The sequence below is a fragment of the Doryrhamphus excisus genome, chromosome 7, assembly GCF_030265055.1.
Source record: "Doryrhamphus excisus isolate RoL2022-K1 chromosome 7, RoL_Dexc_1.0, whole genome shotgun sequence".
NCBI classification, from domain to species: domain Eukaryota; kingdom Metazoa; phylum Chordata; class Actinopteri; order Syngnathiformes; family Syngnathidae; genus Doryrhamphus; species Doryrhamphus excisus.
This window is the reverse complement of record NC_080472.1, coordinates 8,396,025-8,415,869: the sequence shown is the minus strand read 5'-3', so window position 1 is coordinate 8,415,869 and position 19,845 is coordinate 8,396,025. Positions and strand designations below refer to the sequence as shown.

General features: G+C 41.5%; 1 protein-coding gene across 1 annotated transcript in view; it reads right to left on the bottom strand.

The window, feature by feature from the left end:
• Window positions 1-14,327, bottom strand: part of fam222ba (family with sequence similarity 222 member Ba) — a 35,889-nt gene extending 21,562 nt beyond the window's left edge. Inside the window, exon 1 of the mRNA XM_058077334.1 lies at window positions 14,197-14,327. The gene's annotated coding sequence lies outside the window, so the exon portion shown is untranslated. The remainder of the gene's footprint in view (window positions 1-14,196) is intronic.
• Between the last annotated feature and the right edge of the window lie 5,518 nt (window positions 14,328-19,845).

Here is a 19,845-nt window from a genome sequence, read left to right as displayed (position 1 = left end):
CAGGTCTGGAAGCAAATCATCGCTAAGAACGAGGGACGGCCGTAGTCGCTTTCTATCAGTGTGATCAGCGCTTCATCATAAAAATGTAAGAGAATGTCCAAGATTTCGGCCTGAGTAGAAAAGATGCCCAGAGGCTTGATGGGGGCCAAGACTCTGTGGAGTATTTTTTTAAATAGAAAGATGAGTTAAAACACATACACTTAATGAGCTGAGAATGTGTGTGGCATAGATCCTGAGAAGACGCTGCGAAAAGGATGTCCAAGAATAGAAAGGTCTGCATTTAATTTGCTAATCCATCATTTCAATTGTACTCTGTAACAAAGGCGGAAGAGAGTAGCGACGCATTCAGAGGCAATGGAGCATGCTGAGGGCTGTGTGAGTGTGTGGTTCTCCGTGGATCAGGCCAGGCCACAGCCTGTGGCCCTTGGCCCTAAAAGCCTGGTCTGCGCTGGATAGAACGGGCTCTGAAGAGCTATGGGGTAGGCAAGACTAATCTCTTCATGTCCAAAGAATTGTTTAACTACGTTTGACTGATTAACCCAAAGCCCTCCATTCCTGTTGCAATCTATTTGTTCAATCAAATCTCCAGCGCTCATCTTGCTGAGGAGTGAAAAGGGAGGAGTTGGGAACAAAATAATCCATTAGCAGGATGCACACAACTCGGAAAAGGAGTAGTAGCAGCTAAATGCACACAGGCGAATGAACATTTTGTTAGGGCCCTGTCAAATCTGTTGACCCCCATCCCGACATTATGAGAAATATGATCTCAGGGAAGAACGAAATTTGAAACACTTTCTGCTAGGACTACGTTATGCTAGCCATAGCATTTCAGTATGTGGAATCAAACTATGGAATGGATTGAGTAAGGAAATCAAACAATGCACAACGATGAGCCAATTCAAGAAACAATACAAGCAGTTGATGTTTGCTAAATACAAGGATGAAGAGTCTTGATATATATATCACTATATTGACACTTACTATGGTACCCATTATGGCATTGTAGTATGGTCATATCACCTCGTACTTCGGTACGGGACAAAAAATAAAAAAATAAATAAAAATAAATAAAAAAAACTTAAACTGTATTACGGAAAGCAGGAAGTGAACAGTTACTGATTGTAAAAGTACCAGATGGAGGGGTAGGATTTAATAAGCTTTGCTTCTTCCTACTCCTTTTGGACATGTGGAACTGGGAACTGATTATGGGATGCACTCAATTGTAATCTGATGCATGTTCAAATGAAATTAAACCATTACCATTCTGTGTATACTTTTGTGACAGTAAATAAACTATGGTGCGGTGTTTGTCAGGCGATTCCGCCGCAATTGAGCGCTTGACCAGGAAAATACTTCCCCGCACAAACGTTCCTTCTCACGGCATTCCATTCACATCATGCGAGATTCCGGTGGTAGATTGCGTTTTTATCAGGCAATTCCATTAATGCAGAAATCATAGGGACCTGTAAAAAAGGTCGGCGGACTCTCGACACACTCCAAGTGAAGGAAATTTAAGGCGCTCTCCCCCGCGTGGAAAAGAGGTTGCTAGGAAGATTAACCCAGCTTCCTTTTATAGCTTCTGAGAAGAGGTTAAATCACATATTACATTGCCTGAAATGTCTCCGAGTAATTAGATCAAGAATATTACTCTCCCCTCTTCCTTTTGCAGACTGCAGCTGATCAAAGCCTAATGATGGTGTCAGTGCCTTTGGCAGTGCTGGCTGGATAAATCTCCCCATCGAGACGGCAATCTGTCAGAGCCGCAAGCTCTGCTAAACAGCACAGGACATGAGCGGAATGGCGCTTGACACAAAGTAGACTAAATGAACCACATCCTTTACCAATAAGATATCCATCAGCAGTGCGGCATTAAAATTCACAACCATTAAACCTCTTTGTTTTGGCGGCGACCTGCTTGTTTCTATGTACACAGTCAGCTGATATGTATACAAAAGAGAAAGATGGCAATGAGTTCTGTCCCAATAACAACGCCAACTGCCAGCTTGTCTGTTGTTGTTCAATGCCAGACCAGATCCAAGCAGCACCTGGTCTAACGACGGGCTGTGGGGGCTACTGGCTATTAATTACAGAAAGCTGACACGCAAATCCTGGCAATGAGACCCAGGAAGTGAGCTACTCGACAAGACGAATGCTTGCCTGTCACACGGCAACATGACCTGCCGCAGGACTCCTTACACATGAGTACTTACAAGAATGTCTTTCAAATTGGAACCCCCACCCCCACCCCACCCCACCCGTTCTCCATCTCCATCCCATTTGACGGATGTAGCACTACTTGGGGGGATATTTTCCAACTAATGCCAAATGGTTGTGCAGTGGCATGATAAAAGTTGACATTTTCCTTTTTCTAACTCAATGCTTCCTTTGTAAACAACCTTGTGGTTTCATGTGTGCGCGCACACGGCCTGCAAACACATCACACATAATGGTCAATTTCATTATCTGCTCTCAAGACCGAATGGACGCAAACAAAAGGGGGAAATGGCAGCAGATACGCCAATCATTTATCGTTGAAAGATGTCGCACAAAAGAGGCACTGGGAACCTGACGGCTTTTCTTTTTGTGGCATGTTCCATGTCAGTCCCTTGCTGTTACAAAATAGGGGCCCCCAGAGACTCCCGTGACAGATCTGACCCCAATCTTAACCCCATACAGGTGGCCAAGCCTTAACACAGGAAGCCTGCATGTCTTTCACAGGGTCGAGGGTGAGAACTCTGTTCTAGCTCAAAGAGCGGCTTGGAGATCATAGCAAGAAAGCCTCAACAAAACTCAAACAGGTCAGTTCACTACAATAGACATAGGGCCCTTTTTTTTTTTTTTTTTACCCAATTCTGTTATATTTTTTACATTTACATTTTGTAATCGTCTTTTTTTTTTTTACACATATTTTACCAGGATACAGTGTGTACTTTTGCCATAGTAAATACAATGTCCACTATCTCCTTACAAAAATCATTACAAAATTAAATGTACTAAATTCAATAATAAAAATAATAATATTACATTTTATTCAATTATTAAATTCCGTTAGATTCCAGGAACACCTGTCTCTCTCCTTCCTGCGCGCTGTGAAGATATAAAAGCAGTTACAAGAAGGCAGCCAAGAATGCACATAATGAGATGGACCTCCAGTATTCCGCCTATAAAGCCTTCGGAAAAATCCTCCAAAAAGCACCAACGATGCTCCACTACTGTATTATATGTTATGGTGAATATACCTGTACATGCTCATAGCGTGGATACAAAACCATAAAACCTTAACGGCTGCCTTCCTACACAGCATAAGTGTGTCACATTATGTGCATTAATTACCTGCCCCTTACTAGCTGTTTTTAATATCTTTAGAATGCAAAGAAAAGACAAATACGTGTGTGTATGTAATAAATCAGTCAGCTTCACACCGTAAAACGTGTTCATGTACGTGAAGCAACGGCAAAGGAAAACTGGATGGAACCTTGAGAGTGACAACCGCACTTGCTGAAGACAACAAATCCACCCAAGAGGAGGAAACATAAACAACACAGGCTAGTTGGAAGGCTGCACTGATGTTTACGGCCTCACTAAGTGCATTTCAATCCACGATGCTTTTGCAGCAGTGGTAGTATTTCAATAATGGCGCGGAGAAGCGGGGCTGCTGATGCCACAGGTTTATGTACGGAGCCGTCACTCATATGCTGCTCAGACTGTCTGGACAATGTAGGTGTCAGAAGTACTGCCTGTCGGGATCCAGGCCACGTACTCCCCACCCCCAGTTCCTCAAAAACAGCTTCTGGACTGGAAGTGTTGAAAACTGCGTAGGAATTTGGACCTTGTTTGACTTGGTTGACAGCTATCACAGGAAAAGAGGTCTGCGTTTGCTTCATACGGCCAAGCCAATGACATGCCCAAGAGATTAGCCCGTGAAGGTCACAATCTTAGCCTATCCTTTCAGCTGCTTTTCACAACACAACCCCGGGCCCTTTGCAACAACAGGAAGAATGTCATCTGGTTACTTTTCAAGGCACGGAGATACCATTCACTGTGGTCAACAATGGGTGCAAACAGGACCAGAGGGTGAGGAGGTTATAAACAGCCCCATTCTAAGTGCCGCTTGCTCTCCAGTGCACTGCACGCACTCAGAGGGAAAAAAAACACCCACGCACTCAGGCCTGGAGAAGGGTCAAGGCAAAAGGCCGACGGCCTGCTCACCTCTGCGGCTCTCTCAGAGTAGCCTCCATCGCATCCTGACACAGCTCCAAAACTCAATGACTCTTCACACAAATACATACCCGTACATTTTTATTATTCGATGTGTTATTTTGATATACCAAATAGATTTTTTTTTTACGTTGCAGTTTGCCATAGCTTTAATTCATAAATGATTGCTGTGTCATGGTTGAATACAGTCTATTATTAATTTTTGCCCATTTATGCAAATTGTATGTATTGAAGGCTTAAATAAGCATTGTCAAGCATAAAATGGCTGAAAGACGTAATATATAACATGAATATATGACATAAAACTATGTCAAAACTACATTTTCTTCAATTTAAAGTACATATTACTGTTTTAGTCTTAATATGTGTGCTTAAAACTACATCAAAATGCTAACAGTCAACTTTAGCTAGCCCAGGCCCGGCTTCCTAAAGGCAGACACAAGTCACAGATAGTATTAGACTTCATATCACGTCTTTTGAATGCCTTTTTGATGCTCAAAAATATTTCTTTTAATCCATTAATTCGTACAATTTGCTGAAATGTAATTTTTTTTTTACGACTATTGGACTATATTCAACCACAAAACAGTCAATTTAATTATGAATTACCGTATTTTCCGGACTATAAGTCACACTTTTTTTCATCGGTTGGCTGTTCCTGCGACTTATACTCCAGAGCGGCTTATAAATGAAAAAAAGTGTTTGTTACATAAACACTGGACATGTTTATGTTCATGTTTATTTTTCGTGTAGCTGAATAACCATTGTGTTAGCATATCTTACACATACTATTCAGCTTGTTCTCTATTCTTTTATTAATGTTAGAACTTGCCTTCTGAGGTGACGCAATGTCTGTTTTGGTCAAGTAGTTTGTAAAATAAATTACCCGCAAAAAATGTGACTTATGTTTTTTTTCTACCCAATTGTGCATTTTTGGCCTTATGCGACTTATAGTCCAGAAAATACGGTAATTAAGGAAAGAAGGCAGTAGAGTGAGGCCACGGTGTTCAAACCACAATGTAGCGAGGGACGCCTGCTGAGGCAAAAGTCAGGCGACTGAAATTCCAGTCAAGAAAAGTTGCTATCACAAATGTAAGTTGACTCCCATGACCAACTGGAGATAGATTTCCTGTTCTTCTGCTTGTGAGGCCTGTCCCAAAAAGACTCCAAACAGAGCAGAAATCCAGTCTCTAATGAACCGTCTGAAATATTAAAAATAAAGCCCAATTAGCCGACAGACTTTTACGTCTCCTCCCCCCTCCTCGTCTAATCCTCTGGAAGCTTGATCCAACGTCTGTGCCAACTATGACACGTTGATCTCACTGTCTCTGTATCCCCTCCACCATCGGCGGCTTTACTGGTGCTTTTCTATTGCGGCGTTCTTTGTGACCCCGCAGACTGGGTCACGCTCTGAGCCTCTGCAGCTAATGATGCCCTGATATGCACGGTTGGCAAGAACAGTGGAAAAGCGTAGCAGCAACCACAGACACGATAATGGCATTTATTAGCATTGCTTAGAATATGATATGGGGCTCGCCTTGCAGGCTTTCATTAGAGAGAGGGTAATGTCGTTTTGGGGGTGTAGCGGATCAGTGGAGGCTCTTGTGATCTGATTGAGACGGCCTTATCTTGTGCTATAAACTGATAGCTGCATCTGCCCTGCTCCTCTGCTGTTCCGGCAAAGATGGAGGTGGATAAACCGGCTCTGTTGTCTCCAGTGACTCCGCCGAGGCTGATCATACCGTGATGCCCTCGCACCTCCTGTGAATGTCACAGCGAGGCTTGCATTCTTCTATGATTGCCCTCAAGATGAAGACACAACAACTGCTACAAGCCTTTTGTGTCTGTGTATTTTGGTTTCCCTCCCTGGCTTGGGGCTTCAGGTTTGTTGATCATGCAAACTACCTGGCAATGGAAAAGATCTTTTTTTTCCCCTTAATTGGAACCTGCTTCCTAACATGCAAATCCACACACAACAAAATGAAAAGCACAATCATGTAGCAAGGTTAGACTCAGAGTGTAAAAACCAGGTCTGAAGCCTGCAGTTACTTAGCAATGTGAGCAAACCAAATGCCGCATGACCTACGGCCCTGCAGGTGATTCTCTTCTTCTCAGGGCCTCGCCACCACTTGCCCATGACGGCCACAACACCCCCATCTGGATGGATCATGTGCTCCCCGTTTCTGACTCCCAGCCTGACCTGATATTGACCCTTGCAGTGTCGTCTCCGGACTTTGACCACTCAAGAAAAACAACCTGTTTAAAGCACAATACACGGCTGAGAGGATATACGGGAAGAAGGGGGGGGGGGGGGGGGGGGTTACGGGGGACAACCAGGCCCTGCCCACACAGAAACATTACCGAGATGTATTATTTTTGTCAGGTTGAGAAAAATGATTGTCCACACTGTGTCGGATTAGTAAATAGTCGTATAGTATAGAGACGGAAGGATATAATACACAAGGCACACCTAGAGGAAGAAACAGGCTTGTCTCGACTTACAACAATGTGGAATTACTACGTGTGCGTCATTTTGGAGTATAAGACAACCAAATATCAGGAGAATGTCGGCTGGGGTGAGTCATGCCAGTCGAAATATTCATATATTATCTTGGCTTGTCTTCAAAGCTCAATAAAGGTCACATGACATCGTTTTCGGACAGAAGCGGGTTGCTTGTATACACGGAAACGGCAAGCCGACATTTTCGGGTGGACAAGCAAGAGATTCGCCTGTTGCAGCCGCCTGTACGATAACAATCAGCAATAGATCTTTAGATGAATCGATTGTGGAGAAGGAATTGATAGTCTTTTTTTTTTGATAGCGTCCCGCTGAAAGGACTGTCATGCTTGCTCCATGGTCTGCCATGACTGAATGGATGTAAATGGCAGCAGACGTGCTAGCACTAGCTAGTTAGCAAGTGTGGAATAATTTTAACACATCAGTAAAAAAAAATGATGTTTTGAAATCTTTGGATTTTAGAAGGAGGACGCAAACCTTGACAAAAGCCACGCCATTTGTAGACTATGCAGAGCGGCTCTGACGTCCTGAGGGAGTACGGCATATCATGACCGGCTGGACCAACAGAGGCAAGTATGCTAACTTTTTTGCTTGGTTACTGGGTTGCATGGTGTGTGGTTAGCACGCAGACCTCACAGCTAGGAGACCATGGTTCAATTCCACCCTCTGAGTTTGCATGTTCTCCCCGTGCATGCGTGGGTTTTCTCCGGGTACTCCGGTTTCCTCCCACATTCCAAAAACATGCTAGGTTAATTGGCCACTCCAAATTGTCCATAGGTATGAATGTGAGTGTGAATAGTTGTTTGTCTATATGTGCCCTGTGAATAGCTGGCAACCAGTCCAGGGTGTACCCCGCCTCTCACCCAAAGACAGCTGGGATAGGCTCCAGCACCCCCACGACCCTCGTGAGGAAAAAGCGGTAGAAAATGAATGAATGAATGAACTTGTTTACTTTGCAATGTTGCACCTTTGTGGGATTGACGTTTCCAAGCTAACACAGCATTTTCATTGCACTAGTGTGACAGAAACTTATATTTACTTATCTTTGCCACTTTGGAAGAAATGTGTCATTCCTTAAATGGGTCTGTTTCCTCACTGTTATATTTTATATTGATCCCATCAAACAATAAGATGTTTATTCATCTTTTTTTGGACTGTGTCTGGAAAGCTAAACTCATTTGACATGTTAATCTGTTGACTTTATTTTTTGCCACTGCCTTACCGCATACTTGGGGGTATGATGTGCTCTTTTACATTTGAAAATACTGTAAGAATACTACGTTCATATCATTGGATTCTTTATTTTATCATGTCAAAATAATAATAATGGATTCGGTTTTTATAGTGCTCTTCAAGGCACCCAAAGTGCTTCACTATGAAGTCAACCCATTCCATCCTCAGCCACACACTGGTGGTGGTAAACTACATCTGGAATCACAGCTGTCCTGGGGTTGTCTGACAGAAACATGGCTGCCAATTTGCGCCTACGGAGCTCTCCAACCACTACTAACTGGTGTGGGCAGCACTTGGTGGGTCAAGTGTCTTGCCCGGGAACGCCACAACAGTGACCGGGCGTAGGAGGGTGAGGATTGAACAGCCGACCTTCTCTACATTATCATGAGTCACTCTGTTTTTAAAATATACCTAACATCCCTAGCTTCGGATTCTCCTACTCTGGAAGCCGTATTCAGATAATATCATTTCCGGGCACCCAGAATGGAACGTTTGCATGTGGAAGAAAGGCTGAAAGGATCAAATACTTTGTTGTTTTGACCGGAAAACATTTCTGTGTGGATTGCACCTAAAACTACCAAGGCGGAAAAAACAGGAATAAAATCTCCCGCGCCCATTAAATTCACAGGTAACACCTGCTGGAGATTTAACATTCATTGGCCCCTTGCAGGGAAATGAGAAGCGAGGAGAGCCTGGTTGCACATTTCCAATTCAAATTGCTCGTCTGAAATTCCACATCAGGTTGGTTCCAGCAAAGATAATTTACTGCATCAAGAACACGCACGTTTGCCGGGACATTTCAATCAACAACAACAGAATGAGGGCCGACTAATCAGCGTGATTTAACAAGCGCCACGTGAATCCCCGGCAACATCTGAAAGATAAAAGATAGTTAAGTTCGCCACACTCTTTGTACCTTGTGATCTGTTATTCATCGTCCTGCCCCGGCGTCTCATGAATAAAGTAGGGCTTTGATATTATCCTCTTATTACAGCCGTCGTTATGTTTTGCGGAGGATTGACGGGAGTCGAACCTTCTACGGCATACAGCATCAGGGCCTCCGTGAGGCCACTTGAGAAGAAACTGCTTTTATTTTGCAAGACCAATCACGGCTGGCTACTCGTTTCATCCAGTGAATTTAGCATCTGGAAAGCTGTGCGGATGTGTTCCATTTGCAATCACATTGTACTCCCACTCCCTGCTCTCAAGATTCCACTCAAGTCACCTCCGAGACGTCGCCGGTGTTTATGATCAGCAATATTTACCTCAGCCGTTGGGGCGGTTTTCTTGGGGGTGAGTTTGTTTTTATCAGTGTGTTCCAATTCACTTTTATTCAGAGTCTGCATTTTGATGATGTCATCAAACATTCATGCTAATGATGACTACAGTGTTTCCTATACGTTCATTTATTGGGACCACCACTGGTCGCTCACAAACATCATGATAGGATACAAGACATCTGTGCATCAGTGCCGTGGCCATCTTGAAGTCACACAGGAAATAGGAAGCAGCACGTCAGTCTGCAATGGCCAGCGAAATCGGGCAAACGAATACACGCTCACCAAAAGCGTGCAACAGCAATGCACTACCGTTCCATTCTAACAGGTAACTACAAATGTTTTTTTTAAGTGCCCGCAAGGCATGCTGGGCACTCCAGTGGTGGAGTACTTTTATTTCATAAATTTTCCTTTCGTAATCTATTACCATAATATTTTGATTTTATTACCATAATATTATAACTTTTCTGCAGCCTAATTTTACAAACATTATTTTATTTTGCATGTTACTTTTTATACTAATATTTTAATACATTTATTTTTTTCACTCTGTGCTACTAAACGGACATTATTTGACCTCATAATATTCCGACTTTATTTTCATAAAATCGTGACTTACGACCTTTTTGACTTTATTCTTGTAAAATTACAGCTGCTTTTTCCATTTCAGTTGAGTTATATTTCAACTTTCTTCTTGTAACTATGACTTTAGTCCCATATTTTCTTCACTCTGTGCTAGAAGCATGACTTTTTCCTCAACCTAATTTATTTGGTGCTTTGTTTGCTTCTCATAATATTCCGACTTTGAAAAAAATTATTGTAATGACAATATTCTTCCTCATAATATTGCAACATTATTCTCAGAAAATTACAGCTTTTTTCTCTTTATTTTGACTTTATTCTTGTAAAAGATTTTTCCCATTTGTGTTGTTCCTGTTGTTTTTGCTCTGTTAATATGCCATGTACTGAAAGATTTTTTTAAATCACGTGTCAGCGTTATACAGTAGGTCTACCGCCGCATGTAATACAACTAACAATTGCAGGTCAGCAACTTAATGTTGTGTTGTTAAATAAGCATCAACACAACCATAAAGCTCCATATTACAATAGCACACGTCATGGCCAATTTATTCAAACCAGACAATGACATCATCTTTGTCACCTGACCATTGGCTCTAAAGTAAATAAATGGTAGCTATTGTTTCTATTGCCATTATTTCCCATAGGGCACATTGTTTTGAAATATGAATGAATTGGATCAGCGTCTCAGGACTGATTGTGTTTGACCTTTAAAGCTCCAAAGCATTAAAATTAAAAAAACCCTATCTGATATTTTGCTACGTGTACGCAGGATTGGGAAGCTGGGAGGTCCAACTGAATTTCATGTGGATGTGATCCAAATTGCAGCTTTGGCAGCATCTTAAAAAGCGACTTGGATAATGGTATTTAATAACGATAGACATTATCAAAGCGCAGACACTTATCTATCTTTGAATAGCTGAAAGGAGGTCAAAGTTCATGCAGATAGAGAGGTTGTTGATCAGCCGGAACAAAATGTGAACATTTTTGCATGACAAACATCAAAACCTCAGTATATTTTTCTTAATTTGTTTGCAAGCGTCAACCTTGTATACGCACATACAGCTGACAAAAAAAAGCCAAGAAGCCGCACTTTATAAGCAAAGGGGCCTCTTTTGCTGGACCTCAATTAATTCTAATACATTTGTCAGTGGTTGGCAGGACAGCCTAAAGGCAGACTTGCTTTTCTGTCCGTCTTCCCTTCAGCAAAGACTCTGGAGTTTGTGGTGACAGGTCAAAGAGTCAGCACATGACTCATGAGCAAGTGGTATTTCCCTTTGGTGGAAAGCAGTCATTTTCTCGCATGCTGACCAGCATGACATGAACGAACGAACCTGGTGCTCCTGACATTCAGGCTTGCCTGCTTAGTTTTGTAGGTGTACTGTGCAAACACACCATGTACTGTATATGCTTCATCTGAGATAAGCACAGCAACTACTGGACCACGTTGTCAGGAGATCTGGAAGATCTGGGGTTGCGTGTACTCCCCGGCTTCTTCCCACGTCCAAAGTCCAAAGATATGCATGTTATGTTAACTGGATATATGTGCCCTGCCATTGGCTGGCCACCAGTCCAGGGTGTAGCCCCGCCTCTCACCCAGAGTCAGCTGGGATAGGCTCCAGCCTACCCGTGACCCTAGTAAGGATAAGCGGCATAGAAAATGGGCGGATGGAAGGTTAACTGGAGACTAAACTGTCCATAGGTATGATGTCTGTAAGTGCCCTGCGATTGGCTGGCCACCAATCCAGGGTGGACGGCAAACTGTAATGCTAGATTAAGTCACCAATTCAACATCAGCTCTCTTATTTTGAAGGTCGAAACTGTGAACTCCTACAGAGCAGCTCCACCCCATAACCAGCACATAAAGCTTTCTAGATCTCCCACAATCTGCACCTATTCCCGCTGTATATCCAAAAAGGTCAGTGCCTCCAGGCACACCCACTCCACTGTGATTGGTCACACTCCAAGCGAGGAGGAGGGCAGGCCTACAGTTTGTACGCCCCCAAACACGGCCATAAAAGGAAGTCCAGCTCACGTGTTAGAAAAACGAAAAACGTTTAGAGCCATTCTTACCTCTTTCGGGGCTAGCTTCCAACATGAGAATACAACATTCTAACTACATTTATAAGTCAGACAAGTGGAAAAAGCATCATAGGTCCCTTACAACAATCGGTAAACACACTCAATTCAGCCTGAGCCACACTAGCATGCATTGCTAAACAAAGCTAACCTTGGCTAGCTCCCATTCACGCTCCGTAAGAGATGAGTTTAGAAGTTTTTACGCCACCTTCTGCCGGTGTTTCAGCCGTTTCAACATGTGTGTGAGATTCTGCCATGATTGAGCGGCCCGCTGGGGAAACACTTCCCCGCACAAACGTTCCTTCTCACAATGCCAGCATAGCATTCACCATTTGCCAATTTCTGCAAAATTCTGCGTAGAGAGTAGATTCTGTTTTTACCGACTAATTCCGCCATACCGCTCGCAATGCCATTAATGTGGAAGTCAGCGGTTCCTAAAACCAAGTGTCTGGTTTGTATGTTGAATACTTTACATTCTAGCTTGCGTAGCGGGTAGCACGGCTTCACTGTCCAACTTTAACTATGCCTCAACCTTCTCCAGTGATAATGGTATTTGGAAGAAACATAGTTCATTTGCCGCTGCGGAGGCACAGATTACTAACTTGGGTAACTAAGGTATGTGAAAATGTGGCTTCCAACACTTCCTGTACTGTGAATAAAGATTTTACAACGGGGACATTTTGACAGTTCTGTTTCCTCCCTTTTCACATGAAATCAGCGGAGATTGTGATCACCCTTTGAGGTTCTATGGCGCAGTTTAAGGTTGTTAGCATCACAATATCCTCAAATATCTACCATAAAGGCTTTGTCCTTGGTAGAGGTGACATGAGAGCATTATACAAATGGAAAAGGCCTTACAGTCATTTGTTTCTAAGACCTAATTAATCTTCATTGGGCTGGGAAACATAGCACCTCGTTGCAAAAAGGTTTCCTTCTACTCGATAATTGCACAGTCTGGGGGCCTGAGTTTCTCAGACAACACGTTCTGAAATTTAATTATGTGCTCTTTGGAAAAATGTTAGGGAAGAAAGCTACATTGCAGAACTGCACTTTTGGACAAGTAAGGTCAGCCTCTTGCTTGAGTAAGCAAACATTTCTCAGGGCAGATCCTCCCAGCTGCCGTAAACACAAAAAAGCCTAACCTTTGTTATGCTAACGCAAAGACAAAGCCATATTTTCTCAGCACATATCATGCTGAAAATCATTATACAAATACAAACATGGATTGAGCTCAACGCACACACCTCAGTCATCTTACCATATGGAAAGCATTCCTCAGCATTATCCATTCATAGTCCTTCATCATTTCCGGCCATGACATTACAATAAAACATGACTCAGAGCAGCCAAAAAACAGCAGTGGCATTAACATTCCGCCGTGCAAAGATCAGGGGAGAAACATCGATAGCATCCCATTAGTTAAGTGCGCCCTTAGGATACCCGAAATTTGATCAGAGGCAGACCTCTTCCTTCCAGACACCGACCATTAGATGCCAGGGCGAAAAAAGGCTGCTCCTCACAAACTACAGCACTCCTCTTCACTCCGAAGTCGATGTGAAGCAGGATCAAGCAGGACGAGCCCGGTGACGTCAACCTTTTGTTATCACCTTTAACACTTGCCTTTTACGGGTGGAAACTCACACCAGGGCACATCACTTCCATTACATGTAAACAGGACCCAAGTGCATGTGGATATTTCTGACACCAGGAGCAACTCGCGCACCACATAAGTTGCTAGAAGCCATAAAACTAAAAGCATAACCCATAAAAAATCAATAAATATATGATGGATGGCCACATCATGAGGGTTGTCCAAATTTAACAATCCAATGTAAGCCAATAAATGTTTATTTTAGATTCCCAGGGGCCAATAAAAAATATCTACACGCCGAAAATGGCCCCCGGGCCACACTTTGACTACCACTGACCTAAGCAGCTCAATGACATGAAGAACCGGCTTCATTCAGGACTTATCATATGATACATGGATGTAAAAATGCACAGACTGTCCTGGAATGACATTTCTCGGATAACAATGAGCCGCTAGGCCGTCCGACAGCCGGGCAGACGTAGAGAAAGCAAAGGGTGAGCAGTAACGGAGATACAAAGCCGCAGGTTGCTAGTAAGAAGAGTGCCAGCTGAGTGGCTAGCTAACTTAGCTCGTCTCAAACATACAGTCCCATTGTTGCCCTCTCCCTCCTCGTCTTCTCCGAATATCTGTCTCGATAAAACAGTGGCGTTGTCACCCGGTATGGAGCAAGCAGGATGCGTAGCAAAGACACGGCTACTTACTCTCCGTCAACCTCTGCGAAAGGCATCGTTTAGTTCGTCGCCATGGTTCAAAACGGACAGATTTACTCCCGTTGCTCTGCGATGCCGAATCACTGCTGCTGCTGCTGTCTGCGGCAGCAACTTCCGGCGCATGCGCAGTACCCGGCGACGTCTCCTCAGCAGTTAAAGGTACAGTCATCTTACTATGCGCTTCCGTTGTACTAACATTATCGAGTCAATAGCGACATCTGTGAGGCGTGGACGTCGCCGGGCCCTCTTTCGTGGGGGCTGCAGCCGCCAGAGAAAGTTCCCAAGCCTCACCAATGATTATTGGTGATTTTTATTTACATATAAAAATGAGTCCACACACTTAACACAAAGCAACAACATTAAGTTGAATTGAGTAATAATAGTGTTATTGATTAAAAAAATGTTTCTGTTTGGCCCATACGCACGTGCATTAGTTAAATTTGTTGTAGCGATTTGGCAAAGTTTAGCTACTAACATTAGCTATCATTCACTGCATAGCCTATGACTGGGTTGTCCAAACCTTACTGCATATTGAAAATTCAAAGGACGCAAAGGGAGACTTTGATATTTTTAAATGTTTAATTTTGTGAGTGACGACCATGAATGAGTTATTTTATTTGGGCCAAACAACAATTAACAACTTATATGATTAAGATATGCCTTTATTCGTCCCTCAGTGGGGAAATTTGTATGCAGGTTAACTCTGAATTGTGAAAAATTAAAATATTTTGGACGATTAGTTCTTTTAAACGACTATTGGTAACATATGCTAGCCGGCGATGGGGGTCGTATATTTTTTTTGTTTCAAAAAATGTACAGTAACAATATTTAGTGGAATAAAACACAATGTAACAAAATCAACAAAGAGGATTTGTTATGTACCCCGAGTGTTGCCGAGAGGACATTTCTTTCATGAAAGTATGGGAAATATGGGAAATATATGTGAAACTATTAATACAGGAGGGTGACAGGAAAAAAAGAGAATCTAGAAAATCGTTCAGAGAGCGCAGACCTCTGCCTAGCGCCATAGTTCCCCCTCCATATTGTGATTTACACCATAAATATTAGTCATACAGTCATTTTATCTACATATTTAGATTCCTTGATCATGAAAACATACCATGGAAGGGTTTGAATGACTTAAGGAATGCTAAAAATGCTACATTACCATGCTAACACCTGGCACTGCGGGTTTGTATACTTCTGAAAATGTTAAAAATGTTACTAGTTATGTTAGCATAGTAACATACTAACATTAGTGTGCTAACACCTTGCATGATAGCGCCAAGTGTCTGCTTAAGTTCATATTAATGAAAATGGCAAAAAATGCTAGTCTGCGCGTTAGCTTGCTAACATCTAGCATAATAGCATCTACTCATGAAAATGACTAAAAATGCTACTCTAGCAATACTCATGTTAGTGTACTCACATCTAGCATAATAGTGCTAAATGTTTATATTATTGTCTACCCATGAAAAATGCTAGTTTGACAAAATTAGCATGCTAACAGCTAACATGATAGTGATGTATATAAAGTGTATGTGTCCACCCATGAAAATAATACTAGTATGGTCATGTTAGCATGCTCGCAATGCTAACATTAGCGTGCTAACACCAAGCCCACCAACAGCCCAGTGTACCAGGGAGGCTATGTCCCAAACGAGTGCTATGACCATTTTTTTTGTGCCGAAAATGGTCCTACCTCACAATGTTAAAGAATCATTCAGTCATTCATTCATTTTCTACCGCTTTTTCCTCACGAGGGTCGCGGGGGTGCTGGAGCCTATCCCAGCTGTTTTCGGGCGAGAGGCGCGGTACACCCTGGACTGGTGGCCAGCCAATCACAGGGCACATATAGACAAACAACCATTCCCACTCACATTCATACCTATGGACAATTTGGAGTGGCCAATTAACCTAGCATGTTTTTGGAATGTGGGAGGAAACCGGAGTACCCGGAGAAAACCCACGCATGCACGGGGAGAACATGCAAACTCCACACAGAGATGGCCGAGGGTGGAATTGAACTCGGGTCTCCTAGCTGTGAGGTCTGCGTGTTAAAGAATCCTTTTAAAAAATTCCTGAATGTAGACATCGTTCCGGATCACCCAGAAAATGTAATAGATTTCCGACAACTCCTGAAATCCATTCAGAACTTTTCAAGTTATTTTGGACAAAGATAAACAAACAAACAAACATAACTTCCACCCTGTGCTCGGTGGAGGTAAATACTAGCACTTCCTGGGGAAAACCTCCAAAGCCCTCCAACATAAAACAATATCAGCAATGTAACAAACTGCGTCCACATATTTGTGAAACTAAACATAAAAGAGAACTTAAAGATATTAATCTCATGACGCTAGAATCAATCCAATACTGATCCTACCCTTGGTATCGATATACGTAATCAAGATTTGGCTAGACCTACCCAACCCTAGGAAGTGACGTTTCTGGAATAATCCATTGGCAAAGACTCACTCCGCTGCCTAGGTAGCACTACATTTATTCCAACACTCCTCCTAAATTCATCCCACAAGATTCACTTCCCGCTTCAGCGAGTGAAAGAAGTGAAAATGCGGCGTGAAAGCCCAATCACACGCAACGCTTAAAGTTCAGCAGGTGGGGAAGCAGCAGCAGCAGCGGCGGCAGGCGTCATCAGGAAATAATACAAAGTTAATGATGCAGAATGGTGTCTCTTTCTCCACAGCAAGGACGACATCAATACAGGATGCTGGAGAACGCTGTTCCCAATTATGCTTTTTATATTCACCAATGACATGACGGACGATTTCAAAGCGAGGCATTATTGATTCACACCAGAGACAAGTCCCATCGATTGCAAGTCTTTACTTGAGCTCCCGTGCTGTGAGAAAGATTGTACAATCAGAGCGTGAGTGTGACCTATATGCTTAGTTTGGGGCTTAAATTGCCTCTTTCAAAAAAGAGCAAGGCCAGAGCACTGATTGCTGGCATCAGAGACCTTGGGGGTCCGTTCCATAAGTCGGCCATGATGTCGAGCCGTGTCTCCTTGATAAAGCTGCAGAAAGTTATCCATCTGTTCATTAATCTGTTAAGAAAAATGTGCGAGGGTGAAAAGGGAAAGGTTGCAGACTGCCGGCTGTGCAGCATCCTGCCTCCGACCGCAATCACAGAGTGATGGATGCTCTGACGCACGTTGCTTTTTCTTACACCTCTGCTCCCCGTTGACATGCCTCCACCGCTTGCGCTTATCATACCATGAACTTTGTTATTCCTCATGAGCAGTCAGGTCTTATTAGCGGAGGAGCTGCCAGTTATTGCACGTCTAATCCCGGCTGGTCTTATCAGTGGAGCAGAACCTGATGTGGCACTGCAGCTGACATCACCTTGTTTGTTATGTACGTCCGATGGTGCACATTAGGGCTGGGCGGATCAATACAAATACTGTCTCTATAACACTAGCATGATGAGGTGGATATTGTATGTTCACTTCTATGTTCATTTTAAGAACTAGCTGCAATATTTTTGTTCATATGGTTGGCCTAAACTCTTTCAGCTGTTTTAAAAAGGATCCATATTCGTATCGGGGTTGGCAAAATTGACCATGAATATACACGGTATTGGATTGATACCAATTTGCCCGTACTTAAAAGAAACAAACAGTATTACCGTGAATATTAATGATATACAGTATAATATGATATAAACGATCCTCTGCAGCTATCCCCGGGGTCCTAATACTGGCCCAACTAACACAGAGAACCATCATTTTGATCAATAACAACAACCATTTGTCTCAATTTGCACACTTCCACATGTACAATTAACATTATGAGTGAAGGGAATGCTGCCAGGAATTCTAGCCCCCATAAAGCCACAGCTGTTGCCGCTTCATCTTTTTTTTTTTGAGCTCCTGCCAGTCAGGGGTCCTTGGCATTGTCCAACCTTTCCCCCCTCTGGGGCGCCCCTGCTGAGAAGCATAGCAAAATTCAGTGCACGCTAGAAAACGGCTGCGTTGCAATCAACAAACAGAGAGTGTGAAGAAGTGGGGAGATCAATACCAACATCGGAATCAGTATTGGATCAATACTAGCAACAATATTGTTCAAATATTGAACAAATATTGTTCACTTGTTGTCTGTTAATTTTATTTATATTGTCACATTGTATGTACATATATATACATATATATATATACATATACATACATATATACAATCCTTTAATAATTTTTGCCTTTAATGACTTTAAAATGACTCTAATCGGAATAAAACAGGCAAAAAATATATATTTTCCTTTTTACAGACAGTAATGCATATATATATCATATATATGATACATATATATATATGATATATATGGTACATATATGATATGATATATATGATATATATGATACATATATATATGATATATATGATATATATGATATATACATTACTGTCTGTAAAAAGGAAAATATATATTTTTTGCCTGTTTTATTCTGATTATAGTCATTTTAAAGTCATTAAAGGCAAAAATCATTAAAAGATTGTATATATGTATGTATATGTATATATATGTACGTATATATATATATATACATACAATGTGACAATATGACAATGTGACAATATATATATATATATGTATATATATATATATATATGCTTGTATATATGTGACCTACGTATATGCTTAGTTTGGGCAAAAAGGCAAAAATCATTCAAGGATTCTAAAAACTTTCACTTATCGGTCCTACTGGCCCTGTACAGTAATCACTCATTAATTGGTTCAAGAAATATGAATATAAATTGAATATTTTTGTAGTTCAATCATAGAACACATGTTCACATTATTAGAGCCTTCTCAACATGAAATAACACCCCTACAGCCACCTTTACGCTCCCATTACCCAATATAGTAGACATAATAAGAGAAAATAATACATTAAAAACATAAATTGGTGCGTGCTAGGGGAACTGAGTGCAGGGCGGACAGGAAGTGACGTCAGCGGTTCAGAAGTGATTAAAGCCTGTTGTTCATATCTGGTGCTTGTGTGTCTCCTGGAACATTACTGTAAGATTATGGACACCTAGTGACCAGTGTAGAATACTACACATCATTGCAATGTCTTTGAATGCATCTTCTGATTGCCTTATAGTTGTATTTTCATTCATTTAGCTATTGTTATGGTAATGGTAATGGTAATGGTAATGGTAATGGTAATGGTAATGGTAATGGTTTTTAATTTTAATTTTAATTTTAATTTTAATTTTAATTTTAATTTTAATTTTAATTTTAATTTTAATTTTAATTTTAATTTTAATTTTAATTTTAATTTTAATTTTAATTTTAATTTTAATTTTAATTTTAATTTTAATTTTAATTTTAATTTTAATTTTAATTTTAATTTTTTGTCACGTACCGAAGTACGAAGTGATATGACCATACAATGACATAATGGGTACCATAGTAACCATCAATATAGTGATATATATAGCACAACATGCTATATAGCATGCTATATACAACAGTTTTTTAATGCTTGAAAATGCTTGATTGAGGCAAAAAAAACAAAACAAAGATTTGCTTCAAAATGCTGATGTTTTGACTACTAATAGGTGGGATTTAACCCCAAAAGAGCATGATTATATTTTATTTCCCAAGTATTATTTGTAT